Below are 18,694 nucleotides of genomic sequence, written 5' to 3' on the forward strand. Positions count from 1 at the left end.
TGATCAATGCATAATGATAGATGCTCTTATGCTGATTTTCTGGGCTCTTCCTTTGTACTAAAGTCACCATTCTCTCTATGTTGCGGCACATGAAAAATGGAATGTTCATCATACGTACCCTTGTGAAATGCATCAACAAACGGACATGGTACGCATAGAGACGTGAGAATCTGCCCTCGCAACTGAAATATCGAATGATGAGTTTCATCAATGGTGCATACTCATCCCTCAAGAATCTGAAAGGAAAAACTGCACTCAAGTGTCTCATATACCCAGGCTTGATATATGGCTCATAGTAGAATCTGTCTAATAGCTCGCGTTTACTCCATTCCTCCCCTACATTTGGTATCCCAGTGGCTTGAGCAATAGTCTCGGGTGACAAGGTGAAATTCACTTCGGCAAGGTTTACATGACCATCCTGTAAATGTAGAACAAATAAATGGACTAGTTCCCGATGATGTTGGATTTGTGAGATCAGCTCACAGTATTCGAAACATGATTAATACCGAAAACAATCCATTGCAGGTGGACAAGCTTGCAATTGAGCCAAAGAGGTAGGCTCCTCTCTGACATGCTGACCACTTTTGCCACCTTTGTGATACCTCCTTGGCACATTTACCTCCGGTGTAGAATCACTATCATAATCCTGCTCATAGTTTGACTTGGTCTCTGACATGTTTTTGAAGACAAGATAGCTGGAATATATATATGCTGATGTGCAAACTGTGTGCTCAATTTCTTGTAGACTGTTTTTTTGCTTCTTCTTTTTTTTAAATGTTGCGACCAAAGGGAAAAAAAAAATATATAAGGGAGTATTAGGAAAGGGGTAAACATTAGGGAATTAGGGAGTTTGGAAATAAAAGTTAGTTAGGGAGTGGAGGGGAAATCTATATATGAGAATAGGGTTTTAGGGTTTTGGGATATTGAATAGGGTTAAAGAGTTTTGTTTGCTTTATATAGGGATAAGGGATTAGGGGTTTATTGATTGTAATGTAGGATTAATAAGTGGATTTTATGAAATGAGGAATAAAGGGAAATTGGGAAAAGAACAAATCTTGGTCACAAAATTGTTTCAAAACCTACAACAATTTTTCATATTGGCAAAGGGAAGCTTTCAAAACCTTGTCTCAACGGTCATTATCCATGAACCCACCACATTCATCATCAAATACAATGCAAGTGCAGTGGATGAGGGCCTACCTGACAAATTGATGCAAAGAGGAGGTGAATTCATGCAAATTCTGGGTTTAAACCCTAGTGCACCGCGCACTTCGCCCAACACGCCGCGTGCTTCTGATGCATCGCGCGCTTGCAATTTAACATTGGGTTTTGTTGTTTGATGCGCCGCATGCCTCTGATGCGTCGCGCACCCAACTCAATGCGCCACGCGCTCTGGAATCGCTTCAATCTTCTCAAAAATTCGCTAACCCGCTTTGGAATGATATTTTTCCCTCTTGGCAAGCGAAATGAGTTTAAAGGTCATGGAATATCTTTATAAAGACTCACTTTAATTTTTTCTTGGTCCATGACCCATTTTGTAATGTTTTGTCATTGACACTTTTTCAGGATTAATAGACTTCTGACCTTTTTGGTTTCCTCCTTAAATTTGATTGAAATGATGATTTTCTTTGCAATTCTTTGCAGGGATAGTTGTGATATGATCTAGCAAAGGAGACCAAGGTTGCGCTTGGACGTTTCAAGAACTGAAATTTTTGAAGATTTTTACAAAAATGAGATGACAACTTATCTTCAAAACAGAGCTTTGAAGAGAAGTCCTAATTTATCTGTATAATGATGAAAATTATTGAAGTAGCCACCTATCGAGGACATCCCTCTGGCCTGCTAGTCTTTTTAGACTTTGCAAAACAAGACTGGCTCAACCCAAGACCTAATGACCAAGAATCATTGTTATGACCTATAAATTTGAAACAGGACTATACATGACCTTTGAAGACTTGTTTTTATGAATAGACCTGAACCAGCAGTGCCAAGCACGAGGGGAATGAGTAACACAAACCATTCCGTCAGAGTTATGGCATGCCTAACGAAATGCAACTAATCCTAACTGATGGGACACCTAAACATGAAATGCAAAAAAGAGCTTTGATCTCTGACAGAGGGAAAACTAGACCGACTCTAACAGGGTGCGATGGGCGAAAGTGGACAAATGGCAAAGACAATTTGCGAGGTGGATGATCATGGAATCTTCCATAAACTTCTCCTGTGACACTTGCCTCTCTAAATTCGCCCACGGATGAATAAGAGATCATCAGTCTCCAAGTGGAATCAAGGACTATCAGAGAGAGGACACTAATAAAAATCCCAGAAGCTAACTCCCCCCCTACAATCATCTATATATGGATCCCTCATCCCAGAGATTGAGAGGCTAGAATTTTGTATTTTGTAAGGAAGTGTTGTTGGTTTCTTGGTGGAACATCATAGTGTTGGGTGATCTAAGATTTTCATGAGGTGAAAGAAGGGCTTTCATGCTGGAGGATGACGCTGGGTAAGAAAAATTGGTTGTAATCCTCTTTGCTTATTCTTGATATTAATAAAGCTATTCAAGTTTTCCTCCACATTCTTGTATGTTTGATGATATATGCATTTGTGTGGTCAATATATATATGGTCCTATATTGTTTATGATTGTAGAACTCTGTTCTCCGATAGTATTATGCTGCTTTGATTCCACAAGTGCTCTTTGAAGTTGGGTAGACAGAGGATAAGTGGCAAAGATCTATCAGAAAGGAGAGGAACCGAGCAAGGAACCAAGCGCAAGACTGAGGTTGGTGTCCTTCATTCCCCTCTTATCTACTTCTCATAAATGAAAACAAAAGTCATTTTAGTTTGTTTATTTCCAAGATAGCTACCTGTCTTACTGGGACTAGCAGCTCCGAGTGGACACTAGATTTCCCTATAACACACATCGCCTCAAAATCTGATCTGGGCCAAGTTTAAAAAGATTGCCCCCAATCCAAGTGAATGGGGCACTTTTCCTCACGATCTTGCTCTTCTCTTTTGAGGACAAGTATGGCAGAAGCTGTGTTGAAAGCAAATAATTTGCTATATCAGCAAACCATGGAGAGAGTACTTAAATAGCAAACAAGTTTTCATCTGGAATTTGATCATACACCATCCCTTCTTCACTTGCAGGCAAATCTAGTCTAGAAAGAAAATCAGCAACAACATTTTCCTTACCTGGCTTATCAACAATGGTTAAATCAAATTGCTGCAATAAAAGTAACCATCTAATGATACAAGCATTTACATCAGGTTTATTCATCAAATTCCTAATTGTAGCATGATCAATATTCTTGAATGTTTGATAGCCAGTGATGTAGTGTCTGAACTTGTTTAGGGAATGGACTACAACCAGGAGCTCTTTCTCGGTTAAAGTATAGTTTAACTCTGCCTTGGACAGGTTTTCACTAACAAAATATATAACATATGATAGCTTCTCTTCAACCTGTCCTAAGTATGCTCCTATGGCTTTGTTCGAGGCATCTGTGTGAATGTGGAAAGGTAGGGCCCAGTTTGGACCTCTCAAGATTAGGGCAGTTATCAGCTTACCTTTCAAAGCATCCAAAGCCTCTTGATAGTTGTTAGTCCATATGAACTCATCATCTTTTCCCAAAAGACCAAACAATGGAGAGGCTAGCTTACTGAAATCTTTAATGAATCTTCTATAATATTCTGCTAAGCCTAGAAAAATCTGAACATATCTTACTTTTCGAGGAGGCAGGACCCTTTCGATGATAGCAATCTTGTTTGGATCCACCTGTAAACCTTGCTGAGAAAATGTATGACCTAGCACGGTTCCTTCTGTCATTAGGAATTCACATTTATCAGGACTGAGGGATAGGTTCATTTGAATACACTTGGCTTAAACATTTCTCAGGTTAGTCAGAGCTTCTTGGAAGTTAGAACCATATGGGGTAAAGTCATCCATATATATTTCCACTTAATCATGAACCCACTCAGCGAATATACTCAATACTTCTCTCTAGAAAGTGGCAGGAGCATTGCATAACCCAAAGGGAAGGACCCGGTAGGAAAAAGTACCCCATGGACAAGTGAAAGTGGTCTTATCTTGGTCTTCCAGGCTGATTTGGATTTGATTGTACCTGCTAAACCCATCTAGGAAGGAAAATAAATTCTTCCCTATCAGGCCATCCAACACTTGATCTATGAAAAGCAAAGGGAAATGGTCCTTCTTGGTGGCTTTGTTAAGTTCTCGATAATCTACACAGATTCTCCACTTCCCGTTTTTCTTGGGCACAAGCACCAAAGGAGAAACCCACTCACTGTCAGAGATGGGATAGACGAATCCTGCATCCAACAACTTTTTCAGTTCTTCTTTGAAAATGTCCTTAAGGAATGGATTCATCCTCCTTTGAGGCTTCCTGACTGGTTTACAATCCTCTTTAATGTAAATGTGATGAGTACAAACTAAAGGGTGGACTCCTTTCATCTCCTTATAGCTCCAAGAAAAACCATCCAAATGGTTGTTTAATAAGCTACACATCTATTTTTTTTTAGAGGGGGATAGGGATGAGTTGATCTTCAAGGTTCTTTCAGGGCCAAATTCCACATTCTTAACTCAGAGAGAGGTCGGATCAGCCACACAGAGATCAACTAAAGCACTAGATTGGGTTTCTTCCACCAACTCTTCTAATGGCAGCAAACTGGGGGGTGGATTTTGAATCAAATTCTCAATAAGATCATCCTCAGTTCGAGGACCTCCTCTGGTGGCTTCCACTGTGCACAATGGTGCAAAGTAGACTTCATCCTCATCTTCCTTCTCCAACCAGAGAGGTAAGTCATGTTCTAATAGAGGTTGGGCAAGAGGATATAGGACTAGCTGTTTGGACATATGCCCATTCCTGATGGTCATGCTCTCAGCTCGACAACTGATGTAAGCATCTGTAGTAGCTAACCAAGGTCTTCCCAATATGAGGGGATACCCAGTGAGTTTTTCCTTTGGCTGAAGGACCAAGAAGTCAGTAAGGTACTCCTAGGAATCAATGGAGACCATGAAATCTTCCAAAATCCCCTCAAGAGTCACAGTGGAGCGGTTTGCCAACTGCAGTATGGTTTAGGTCTTTCTTAGGGAACTCTGAAGGTTGAGTTTGAGCACAATTTCCCTGGTCATTACATTAATGGCAGCCCCTAGATCAATCAAAGTGTGGGGGATTATGGTGACATAGATGTGGACATTGACTACAGGACTCCCAGGGTCCAGATATTTTGGACAGATTACCTATCCCAACTAGGGGTGATTTTAGGGGCGAATGTTTGCCCTTTGGCGAAATTAAGGGGTTTTAAATTTTTAGTGGGCGATTATTTTGTATCATAGTACATTTTTACAAATCACCTCAGATAGCCCACCTTCTTTTAAGGGAGAGGGTAAAAAAGGTAAATTTAGCCCTTGAAATTAGGAGTTACAACCTTCCATTCGCCCATTTTCAAGAATAGGTTTTATTTAAGTGAATCCATTCGCCCATTTTCAAGAATAGGTTTTATTTAAGTGAATCCTATGGGCCAAAGGCCCAAATACCATATTTATAAAAGAGGTATGGTAAATTAATAAAAATATAAATAAATGAGAAGTAAGGTAAATAAATTAAAAAAAAAAATTATGTTTACTCCATAAATCACCTTATATACATGCAAGGGTGTAAACAAATAAAAATATAAGTAAAGTGGAGGTATGGTAAATAAATAAAACGTTATTTTAGGTAAACTTGACTCGGGATAGAGTCAAAGTTGACGAGGTTAAACAGTGATGGTTTTGGGGCACATGGTATTGTGCACCCATAGTATTATGCCCGTGGTATTATATGTAATGGAGCTTATAAAAGACTGGAAGGACTTCATTGTAATGCAAGACCTAGAGGTGAGCGGCGAAGGCTCACTTGGTCAGATTGGCCAGGGTTTTGGCCAATGCTAATGAGATCTTATTAGGTTGATTTGGGGTTTTCCTGGATAAACATTTGTGTTTATGTGTTTATGGTTGTTGCCGGTTATTTTTATATTTATTCCTCTTAGTAATTATTTATGTTATGCAGTAAATTTATTAACATTTTTATACTTACTCAAAAGGTATGGTAAATAAATAAAAGTATAAATAAACTAGACGCATGGTAAATAAATAAAACCTCTTTTTACATTTAGTCCATAACCCTCGTTCTATTTATGAAGGCTCAAGAAAGAGGTTTTATTTAAGTGAATCCTATGGGCCAAATACCATATTTGTAAAAGAGGTATGGTAAATTAATAAAAATATAAATAAACGAGAGGTATGGTAAACAAATAAAAAAAAAAAATATATTTACTCCATAAATCACCTTATATTTACGAACACTCAAAAAATGCGTTATATTTAGGTGAAACCTATGGGCAAAATACTATGGGACAAATACCATGGACTAGATTGTTATTAATACCATGAAAAAAACATTATTAACCCTAATATTAGTATTAATAAAAATAAAAATGGCACATGGTGTTGACCCATGGTATTCACCAAAATGGCACATGGTATTGACCCATGGTATTCACCTGGAATGTAGCCTATTTAAATGGGGCAATTAAACCAGCATAGATCCATCTTTACTCTAGATCTACTAACCCCCGAAAGGTATCAAATATCGGTAATTTTGATTTCAAAAGATATTTTAAAGAAATGCAATGATTTCATTTGTGTATTCAATAAACACAAGATTTTATAATTGAGTAAAATATTCGCGATGCCTGGTGAGAGATTCGCCAAAAAATTATATATACATATCATATTATCGATAAAATCGCCTTCCATTTTTCCTATATACCATGGAGATTCGCCCATTTATTATACATGTAAATTTAGGGGGGCTTCTTAAAATTTTCCCTGATTCCAACATCAGGTCAGACAGTTGTCCTATGACATTGATAGTTGGGGCATCTCTCTTGCGCCTATCTGGGTGCCTGAAACACTTCTCTTTGATCAGTTTTTTGTAGATTGGTACATCTTTTATGGCCTGTAGAAGTGGTATTTTCACACATAACTATTTAAGTTCTCCTAGAAGTTCAGTCTCTTCTGGGTTTGGTTACGTGATTCCAATTAGTCTCTCAGGAAAGGGTGGAATGGATTTGGGTTCACTTTCCTATTTCTCTTCCTCATCCTCCTCAGGAGGAGGTTGGCTATCTGGGAAGACCTTCCCAGATCATAGGTTGATCTCCTCAATCTCCACAGCATAGGTAGGGCATGTTGTTTCTCCAGTATATACCTGCTGGGCCTGTCTGTTATTGGGGTTTGGGTTCGGTTGAGTAGGTATCTGGGGTTGTCTCTGAGGAGAAGGAGGTAATGGTTGTGGTTGAGTAGGTGGTGGAGGCAAAAGAGTGGGAGGAGAGTTGTATTGGGGTCTCCACCCCTGATGAGGTGCATTCCACTGAGGTTATGGCTGAGTGTGAGAATGAAATGAGTGAGTAGCTAGTTGAGTATGGTATTAAGGAGGATACAACCAAGGAGGGGGTGTGGACCAAGAAGGATGAGCAGGGGGACCCCAGGAAGGCATGGAAGTGGCTTGATTGGGGTTTTAATAAGTCTAGGATGTCCCTTGCATTCCCTGCTGGTAAGGTCTGGGTCCATGTGGGCTCCTTTGGTTCATGAAGTAGAGTGATTCAGTGGCTCCTTCAGCCCCATGGTACATAGCTTTAAATCCAGGAAAGGAAGGGCACTAATTTTTAGGATGGTCTTCTTCAAAGAAAAAACACACTTCTACAGAGTGCAATGGACATTCGTTCCTAGGATGCTTTCTGGTGCACCTGGGACAAAAGATGGCCAAAGCCCTCTTGGCTTCCTCTTGCTTTTTTTGGATTCACAAGGTATCCATTTGCATGGCAATGGTCTGTCTCATCTCGCTTTTGAAATCTTCCATCTGATTTGCAAACGATTTTTTTAGGAATGAACTAGATAAGGGGGTACTGGCTAAGAGTTGACTTCTCCAACCTCTCTTTCTGGCTACCCTAGAATGGTTTCTAAACACAGTATTTATGTCATCATAAGGTAGCTGGTAGATGTCTCCCCCGGCCAGCAAATGGAGGGTATCTAGAAGGTCTTTAGGGACTTCTCTGAGTAGAACCAACTTCAAAGATTCGGGGTCAAGTTTGCACTTGGCCCTTTTATAACTGAGTTGAAACCTCTCTTCATAGTCTTCTAAAGATTCATCACTTCCCATGGTCATTCAAAATCTTTCTTCTTTTGTATCCTTTGATCTACAATAGTCCCGATATTTGTTGTTAAAGGCTTTCTGCATTTGATTCCAAGTTGTGATACTGTTTCTAGGTAGCCCCATGAACTAGCATAGTGCTGCATCCTTGAGGGTAGAAGGAAAGAGTTTCAACTTTTGCTCGTCTTCTGCATAGTCATAAGTTCAACAAAGGACAACAAACTCAAACAACAAGGTATCAAGGTCTTTAGTAGTCAACCCATGGAAGTGAGGTAAGGTTGAGGGACTTATGTTTTTCATTTTTGTGTCCCCATTGGTCTCTTGGATGGGAAAGGCACCTTCTACTCTCTCCCCATTTCCTCTATTGTTTCTGTTTTCAGCCATGGTCTCAGGAGGAATGGTTTCTTATTCTTCTTCTGTTATAAGGTCATCGTATATCTCTGGAGGTTCACCTATCGGTTCTTCAGGATCACTGCCAGCAAAGAAGAGAGAAGGGTGGCTCAGTGATGTGGCGGGGGTGTTGGGTAGGAATTTTCCTGAATTGTCTCTGTTCCTACGAGGCATGAAAGGAAATCTCTTTTTTGGGTGATTTTTGTTTCTCTTTTCTTCTTGTACCTGCAAAAATTTAAATAGATTGAACTGCAACTAACTAAAATCGATCTTGCTAAAATGAAAATGTGGAATTGAAATGAAAGCAGGAAAGCACTAATCTATGTTGCTGAAATGAAATTGTGGAATTGAAATGAAAGCAAGAAAGGACTAATCTATCTTGCTGAAATTAAATTGTGGAATGAAATGAAAGAAAGAAATGTCTAATCTACTTTTGCAGAATTGAAATTGAAAAATTGAAAGGAAAGAAGGAAATATCTAATCTACACTTGCTGAAGTGAAATTGTAGAATGTAAATGAAACAACTACTCTATTCTTGCTGAAATAAACTACTTAGCAGAAGGTTGTAGTAGAAAATAGAAGAAAAAGATTAATCACAAAATAGTCTGATGCTTACCTAGTAAGGGCGCAAAAAAGATGGTGAGCTATAGTATTGCATCAATGATTCTGTAACTCCTGGGACTTCCTAATTTACATTTATCAACCTGGTAGTTCGTAACAAACTTAGAAGCGATGGTGCTATATGCACAAGTACTAGCCCTTATTGCAGGCTGTCACTTGATCAGCTAGCACAAGTTCGCTAGGAGCTTAAGCCAACTTCTATGAGTTCTTAGAAGAATATTTTAACTGTGATGGATGAAAGCTAACTCAAAAGAGGCTAGTCTACTTGGGGAAAGAAAACGAAAGCTGAAAGGAAATGCAAACCCTAGAAAGCCCTAGTTTTACTGACTAACCCTACTTGTGTAAGAAAAGAGATGTAAGCTATTGAAATGGATGCCATTGACTATTGCAAAGGTAAAATTCATGTGTTTAAGCTACTTTTGAAGGAAAATATGAAAAAGTAATATTTTTATATTTTTGAGTAATTATTATGCATGTGTTTTAACTATTTTTTACTGTGCAGAGGTTTATTGATGATAGGTAATGGAGTGGGCATTTGTAGAAGGTTGGGAAGGTTTGGAGAGGACCTAAGGAATCCCTAGCACCCTTCTAGAGATTTCCACCGTGCTCAGATATCAAAAAATTGCTCGCATGAACTTCTATAGGAGGCTGCAGGGGATCTACAGGAAATTCAACAGGCGCAGGCCGAGAGTTGTTTTTAGAGGGTTGATGGTGGAGAAATGGTGGGAAAGTGGAGATGAAGGATAGATAAGGATGTTAAGGGATCCAGGACCTAGTAAATGAAGCTCAGGAGTGATGAGGATGTTGGATTTGTCCAAGGATGAAGAAAGCTATGTTGCACAAAAATGTCGAAATTAGGGCAAGATGGGAAAGTGTGGCGAATGAGTGAAGGAGACCTTGAGCGAGGGACTGGAGCAGGTTGTATGATGGAGGAAGGATAGGCTGAGGTGTCTTACAGGTGTTCTGCACACTTTCCAAAACTAATCCAAGCAAAGACTAAAAAAATAGAGATTTATCTATTTTGACCTAATTCTGACCTAGAAACCAGAAACGTGATTAACAAAAATTTATAGATAGGAAATCATGCAAAAAATATATAGAAACTAAGAAAGAATATATCTAAGCATGAAAGCACAACTGATATCAACTTTTCCAACTCAAAATATAACACTAGCATTTGCATTGGAAGGCAAAAACAATGTTTTTGTGGCAGCAAGTGTGCCTTGGTCTCAATTCATGGTCCTAAGGAGGGAGAAAGGAGATCAAGGATTTCTTGGTAGCATTTTTTTGGATCTTTTCTATTACCAAACTATCAAATCAACCTGAAGCATGAACAACTATCTTAATCATAAAAAACAACCTAAGTAACAAAGCAAGATTTAACCTATATAACATAAATTATTCTATGAATGCAGTAAAAACACATAAAAGTAAACAAAAGAGGTAATGGGAACTTCGTTTGGGCCCAACCCCAAGAGATATAACCTCCTAAGAAAGCTCATATCTGGTTCAAAGCTGGATTCATCTTCATTGATCAAAAAAATAATAGTTACATCACAACCTGTCGGTAAGAAGAAGCTCGAAAATGTGCTGATACAGGGCTGCACTAAAGTGTGAAAATACACTATCAAATGGCTAAACTACTAAGGCTTGAAGCCTTCCTACTTATGCAAACGAGGACTCTCAACAGTCCTCCTTAACTTTAGGAGCTTGGTTGCCCAAAACTGTAGTTATTCAGCCACTTCACTAGACCTTCTCGGCTGCCCCTTGAAATCATCTTTGGTGGGTTGTTGAACTCTGAGCTGATAGTGGAGAACTCAAGGAAGGGGTCATTTAGTGTAGGATACACTCCTCCTATAAATCCTTAGCCTTTTTTCTTCGAATTTGGCTACCAATCTGCTCATAAATGCCTAATCTTGGTCCAAAAATGTCCAAAAATATTCAATAAGTACGTATTAGACTTTGTGGTCAATTGACTATTCCCATTCACTCAATTAACATAAATATATTCAAAAGCATGCATAAAAATATAGAGAATGTTGGATTAAATGAAAATAATAGGCAAAATGAGCCCATATAGCTACCCATTTCCGGGGCTCATCAACTACTCATTCAAAAGTTGTAGAAGATCCCAGTTCAAATAATATTGCCAGAACTTGAAGAGGAAGGAAAAATCATATTGGAATCTGAAGCAGTCACAGAAACAAGAAATCAACGGCTATGACATATATCAATTTTAGAGTATCTTATCAAGTGGAGGAAATTACCGCTAAATGTTATAGACATTTTTGTGCCCTACAACTCCAAGCATGAAATGTCCATAAACCAAGGGCTCCTAAGTCCCTAAAAGTGTTTTTCTAACCCCTAAAGGAACAAGGTCAAAAGATTACAGCTTCTCCCAGAAGTTCTCCACCAGAAACTGCTCAAAATTGGTCAAAACAGGATCATTGCATCTGCTCCACTGGCTAGGTGTGTTGCATCTCACCCAAATGCACTGTGAGGGTGCGCTGCATTTCAAAACTCCCTTCTGTAGGGTGCGATGGGCGAGAAATGACAAATGGAAGTGTCATTCCGCGAGGTGGAGAGGCAATGGAAGCTTCTAGAATCTTCTCCTGTGACACTTGCCTCACTGAATTCGACCAAGGATGAGTAAGAGGCCCTCAGTCTCCAAGTGGAAGCAAGAACTGACAGAGAGAAGAAACTAATCAAATCACAAGCTGATTCATCCTCCTTACAGATATCTATATATGGATCCCTCATCCCAGAGATCCAGAGGCTGGAATTTTGCATATGGTAAGGAATTGTTGTTGGTTTCTAGAGACAAACATCAGATTGTTGGGTGATTTATGCTTTGTTTTAGGTGAAGAGGGGCTTCTTTGCTGGGAGGTTGATGCTGGGTCGAAACCACTGGTTGTAACTCCTCCTGGATCTTTTCTTGTTTATCAATAAAAACTATTTGAGTTCTCCTCCATGCTTTTGTATCATTGATGCTTGTTACATTTGTATGGTTAACTTAAAACTGATCCTAAGTTGTTTATGAATATAGATCCATGTCTTTGTATAGTTCTCTGCTTCTGTGATCTTACAGGTACTTTGTGAAGCTAGGCATGCAAGGGAGCAGGTAGCTGGAGACTATCAAAGAAGAGAGGGATTGGATCAAAGGATTAGCGCAAGACACAGGTTGGTTCTTTCTATTCCTCTCTATCTATAATTCATAAAGGAAATACAAAAGTAGTTTTTCTCTGTTTGTTTCTAAGGTAGCTGTCACACCTTAGTGGGATAGAGCAGTTCTAAATAGACACTTTTCCCTGTAACACTAAAGATTCCACATGGGAGGATGAGAATTCTATACAGAATCATCTAGAACTATTGAAGCGTTGAGGACAACCCTTTTTGAAGGAGAGGGGCATGTTAGGTCCTTATACTGCTAGTGTAACCCCTTATTGTTATTGGCACAACCCCTTTATTATATTGTTGTGCCCATGTAGTCCCCATATTGTTATTATTGTGCCCCATAGAAAACCACTATTGTTATTGTTGTGCCCTTACGTTATTATTGTTATGTCAGCTCTGATTATATTATGACCCCTTAGACTCCTATATATAGAAGGAGGTCTTGTCATTTGCATCATCAAAGAATTGTTCATTTGTGTAATGTAAAGGAGGTTTCCCCTTTGAAGAGGCTTATTTCTAAGGTGTTGATCTATCTTTTCTATCTTTTTGTGAGGTGGTTTCATAATGTAGAAATTCCCACCTGTAGATCACCTGATAATGCAATAGACTAAAGAAAAATACTTGATCTACGTCTACAACCAATTTACCGGAAGCTTAATCGATCATGAGTAACATCAATAAGAACACATATAACTGATATGGAGAAATCAATCACACATAACACAGAATAAATATCCAAGGGAAAGAACCAGCCTAAAATCCCATCTCTGTATTATCATACAAGTGGAAATATAACTAGTATTACAAAAAGAATCAGCTCAAAAGCTATCCTGCTCTCCCAGCAATACCTCTGCTGCTCATAGATAGTTAAAGGCCTCTATCTAACCTCTGGTCTGCCCTCCAAGCCTCCTATTTATTTGTGCAATTTGATTGGGGTCTAATGCAGTCACTTGTGTGAATTGGCCTCTTCACACACTCACTAACCTCTGATCCAACTACATAGTCCTGAAGGAGATAAATCCTTCTCCATGGATGAGCTTCCTTTATAGGGAAAATTTCATCCAACTAATAGTACACCATCCCTTCTTTGATCTCAACTGGGTCTCTATCTGAACTGACATGCATGAGTTATTCATGAGACAATCTTCAGTTATCTGAAGTGTAGTAGTTATATGCAAGCATGCAATAACTAACTGAACTCACATTAATTTAAACAAACTGTTTAAATTAATCTAACTGGACTTGACTCTGTTAACTGAGCCAACTAATTACAACTCAAATTAGAACTCATCCTTATCTCTTTAACTGATGGATAAATTCCTCAATTAATAGAGAAACTGTTACATGTCCTCACACAGACTTCATGTTTTATTTTTCACAACTAATTAACTCATGGTGAATTAATTAATTTATTTTCAAACAACTGTTAAGTTCAAATTCGAATTTTACTTCCTATTTTTAGTCCAGGCACTGACTAAAATAGGAATCCATACTAAACTTCTAAAAATAGAATTCTATTTTTAGCACTTCCATTTTTCATTCCCTGTTGCCCAATCTAGCACTCGTATCCAAACTGTTATTTTTAGCACTTATATTTTTAACATTTCTTATTGCCAATTTCAACAGTTATGTCGGCTCTGATTATATTATGACCCCTTAGACTCCTATATGTAGAAGGAGGTATTGTCATTTGTATCATCCAAGAATTATTCATTTGTGTAATGTAAAGGAGGTTTCCCCCTCAATGAGACTTATTTCTAAGGTTTTAATCTATCTTTTCTATCTTTTTGTGAGCTAGTTTCATAACAGATTGAGTCATGGTGTTTGTTGCTAGTATTGTGCTTTTGTTTTTTCAGTGCTTTGTTGTGCTTTATTGCAGCTTTTTTTGCGTCTTATGCATGGCCATGCCACTTGGGTTTTGGTGTCGTTATTGGTTTCATGGTTTCCTTCTTGGTTGTTTCTTGTCTTGCCTTTTATGTTTTGAGCCTTGGGAATCGTTTTGGAGAAGAGGAAGAGTTGATGGATCTCGTCGAAAGTTGTGTGGTACCTAACAAGTGATGTAAGACTTAGATGAAGCTCGATGTATGAGTAAGTGTAGCGGCAGGTAAGACTATGACAATCAGTGGGACTGGTTGGATCCATTGTGGTAAATGGACGATGATAGAACAATCATGGGAAAGGTGATCAAGAAAAGTTAAAGTAAATGGATTTGGGGTGTCGGATGCCTTGGCTATGTTTGGAACCATTGTTCTCAATGTCATGAATGTTGTGCATGAATAAAGGAAGTTCTCTTAACCTAGACCTTATGTTATCTAGTTATTATGTTATGATCATGATTATGCTAATGTTTATATATGTATACATGTATGTATGTATGTCGTTGTCTGAAAGGATGATGATTGTTTTAGGTTGATGATTATATATGTATGTATCCATGTATCTATGTTACTATTTGACATCTTTTCAGGGATCATTCTTGTGGATTAATGATTGCCTATGCAGTTGAATGACATTAAGAGGTTCTTGGTTTATGAGGAATCAAGTGGAAGAATAGCGGTGAAAAATATATGAGGTCAGTATCATGTGGTTATCAGTCGATATTACGTGATTATATTATGTCTATGTTATGGACAAGCTAGACAGAAGGATACATCAGCAAAATGAAAGCAGTGTGATCTGCGACATGTTGGGACAAGCATGGATAAGACACTGAAAGAAAGGTTGCTTGGTAGAGGTAGTGTGGTTTCAGATGTGTGGTATTACTGTTGTGCATATGTCATACATGTTGTACATGTTGCATCTATGATTATTGTGCACATGCAATATTGTGCATATGTAGTGTGTGTACATGTTGTTTATGTAATATTATGTACATGGTGTTAGTACAAATAATGTTATATGAATGTTGCATATTCAACATTGGGTATAGATGGTGCTATGCACATGTTAGTGTTGAGCCTCGGTATTGCAGCAAGAATGCTGCAACTCCCAAGTCTACCAACTTTAATTATCAACCCGGGATTTGTACGAACTTAAGAGGTGTCGACACTATATGTGCGGCATACAATGTGTCCTTCCTTTGCTGTCATGATGTAATGGATTGCATGTACTGAAATCAAATCCTAAACTAACTTCAGAAAATGAAATGTTCAAAATGGAGCCTTGACCTATTACAAGAAAGAAAGTACAAGGAAAGAGACAAAAATTCAATGCTAAATCACACAATTTCCTAGTTAACTGCCTAGAAGATATGCCTTGCAATAATGCTAAATTATCATGAACCAAATTCTACCATCTAGGAATGGAAGTACAAAGCATCAAACATCACTAATGTGTAAGTAAAGAGACTGAAATAAATATGTTTTTGTCTTTTTGCCTTTTCATGCAAAATCAAGTATGTAAACTAATTTTCTTTGGTGATGTGGCAGGTGAATTAAGGATGTTGGAGGTTGGATGGAAGGGTTAGGAGATGGTTGGATGGTGTGTGAGACCCTTGGGAGGATTTTGGTGACTTCCTAGAGGATTTCTCTCATTTCGACCTCAAAATAGGCCATTTTAGGAAAGCCTACAGCATGTACTAGAAACCTACAAGATGATCCTATAGCAATTACAATGAACCTACAGGATACAACCGAGAGAAAAATGTGAGGTGTTGGAGGTGATGGGAGGACTAGGAGAGGTGTGTGATGGGTGAAATGGAGTGGGAAAATTCCTAGGATCACTGAGAACTCAAAACCAAAGTTGGGAGATTGATGGATTTGCTCAAAAATCTTGGAGAAGTTTCATACAAGATGTACATATTCACTATAATTCATCGAATGACCAAGAAAATCAAATCCAAATTGGATGGGAATTTTTTTTTATTAACTAGAATTCCTTAGGTCCCCATTTTGAGTGGAATCACTCAAAAATACCTCTGTTAACCCATGCAAAAATAAATAAAAAACATTACTAGTCGAAAATCTAGAAATTCAAGAACTAGTGAGCTAGTAAATCTAAAAGATGCCTAACCAAATCAAGTGAAAATGCAATGGGGTAATTTTTTTTATCAACTAGAATTATTTTGTGATCTAATGCAAGTGTAATCAAGTCTATTGAGGTTCATTAGCATGCTCTAAAAAAATATCAAAAATTTATTGTTCTTTGCTAAAAAGGAGGTCCAACAATCTAGATTTTGGAATAAGAAGACTAATCCAAGCAGCTCAATGATTACTATGAAATTCCAAAGCTTTTCCAAGGATGAAATAATGCTTGTGATCCTGCAATAGAACTTACATCAACCTTTTAACTCAATCCTACAACAAGAAATCATTCATATTAATGCATAAATAGAAAGAAATAAAAACTAGAGATGCATGTGAATAAGCAATGAAAACAAGGAAATAAAATGATACAAAAGGGCTCTGAGGTTCCTGGGATGGAAAACCCAAGGAAAATCAGAGACCCATGGAGGAGAACAAGATTTAGAAGCTGAACATGACACAAATATTCATTATTTTGATCAATACAATTACATCCCAGCAATAAAATACAATGGAGTTGCAAAAATACAAGCTCTCTCCACAATAACGCTAATTAAAATCTATCCATAGAGGAAAATTCAACTTGGTAGTTATAAAAAATGATTATGAATCATTCCCCATGAATGGAGGAATCTTTCCCCACCAAAATCCCTTGATTAGTGTATCTAGTCCCCAATACTAGGAATTTGCATTAAATGGCAGGGAACACATTCCTAGATTTTCTCAATCATTCCCTAGAGGAAAATTTGACTTTTTACTTACAAAAAATGATTAAGAATCATTCCCCATGGATAGAGAAAGCTTTCCCCACTAAAATCCCTTTGATTAGTGGATCCACTCCCTTGATTGGTGGATCTGCTCCCTTAATTAGTGGAACACATTCCTATATTTTCTCAATCATTGGAGTTCCACAATTTGTGCCATAATTCCATGATGTCTTGTTGAATTATTATTTATTATTGATCCTCCATTAGTAGGGAACAAGTCCCTAAATTATATCCTCTTCCAACTCTTCATAATCTACCCAATATTCTCATAATATTCCACAAAAAATAAATAATATTAGGCACAAATATTATATTATTCATAAACCTTACTAATGAATATATTATAGTTAAAGGCAACCACACCCTGACACGGGGTAGGCCCTCTGCAATTCACCTAGCACCAGCCTACATCTTAGGTTCATTTTCTCTGCAGCTCCTCAACCGTAACTGTTTGGCGACGTCCGTTGCATCTCACCCCGACTTACCTCCCACAACGGTGACTGAACCCTACCGTTTGGGGCAAGGCCAACTTGGGTCTGCCTCCTTGCACTGCCACTCCATTTCTGGACTAAATATATCTTCAAGAGAATTGGGAATTCTCTGGGTACATACCTAGACTATGACATATCCTATCTCTCTACTGGGTTCATGGCCTATGCGCAGATATTGGTTCATCTGGACATTAGAGGAGGGTTACAAGAAAAAGTCACTCTTCGATGGAGGAATTATAATCGGATCCAGATTTTGGACTATGAGGGTGTCCCCTTTTAGTGCAGACACTGCCATAAGGTGGGACACCTATACAAGGACTGCTGTCTTCTTGCGAAATCAAAGGCAGGCATCAAAAAGAAGCCCTATTCTGCTGGGGAGCTCAGCCACAGGCGGATCACTCAGATGAGGCCGATAAAATGGAAACTGATGCAGATGGATCCGTGCTTTCCTCGATGGCTCCAAAGAAGCATGGGAAAACACTCCTTCGGCCACCTTCACCTCCGCTGACTAGGTCTAAGGCAACTATTGGAGTCGCGCTATATTCGACTATTTCCAATCCTTTCCCTTGCTTTGCATCTATTAATTGTACATTTACTCATAAGGATAATTCTAAGGGAACTCGATATGACCTGGATAAGCCTCAACCTAGTCTAAGCCACTCGGTTTGTCCCCTCAATTTTCATGAACCTGTTCCATCCCATACTACCCCTTCCACCTTAGTGGAGACACCATGGGAATTGAACATGGGATCTGATCCTGCCCCTCACAAATATCACCTTCGAGGGCATACTCAGACACCAACGCTCGATGCTATTGGCATTGGACTTGTCCCTCCCTCCACCACTCGGAAGCTCCCTCGAGGTAGACCTTCCTCCCTATCCAAAGCTAAACAGAAGGCAGGAATGGAGGTGGCCACTAGAAAACAACTTACACTCGATAGGGTCCTTAGATCACAGAGCCCCCTTGGAGTCATCTCCCCCATTAATTTTCTCTCCTTCAATTGCAGAAGGATTGCTAGT

This window comes from Pinus tabuliformis, chromosome 2_2 (assembly GCF_031772625.1).
Source record: "Pinus tabuliformis cultivar Carrire ecotype Pingquan chromosome 2_2, CPIR1, whole genome shotgun sequence".
In the NCBI taxonomy this organism is placed as follows: domain Eukaryota; kingdom Viridiplantae; phylum Streptophyta; class Pinopsida; order Pinales; family Pinaceae; genus Pinus; species Pinus tabuliformis.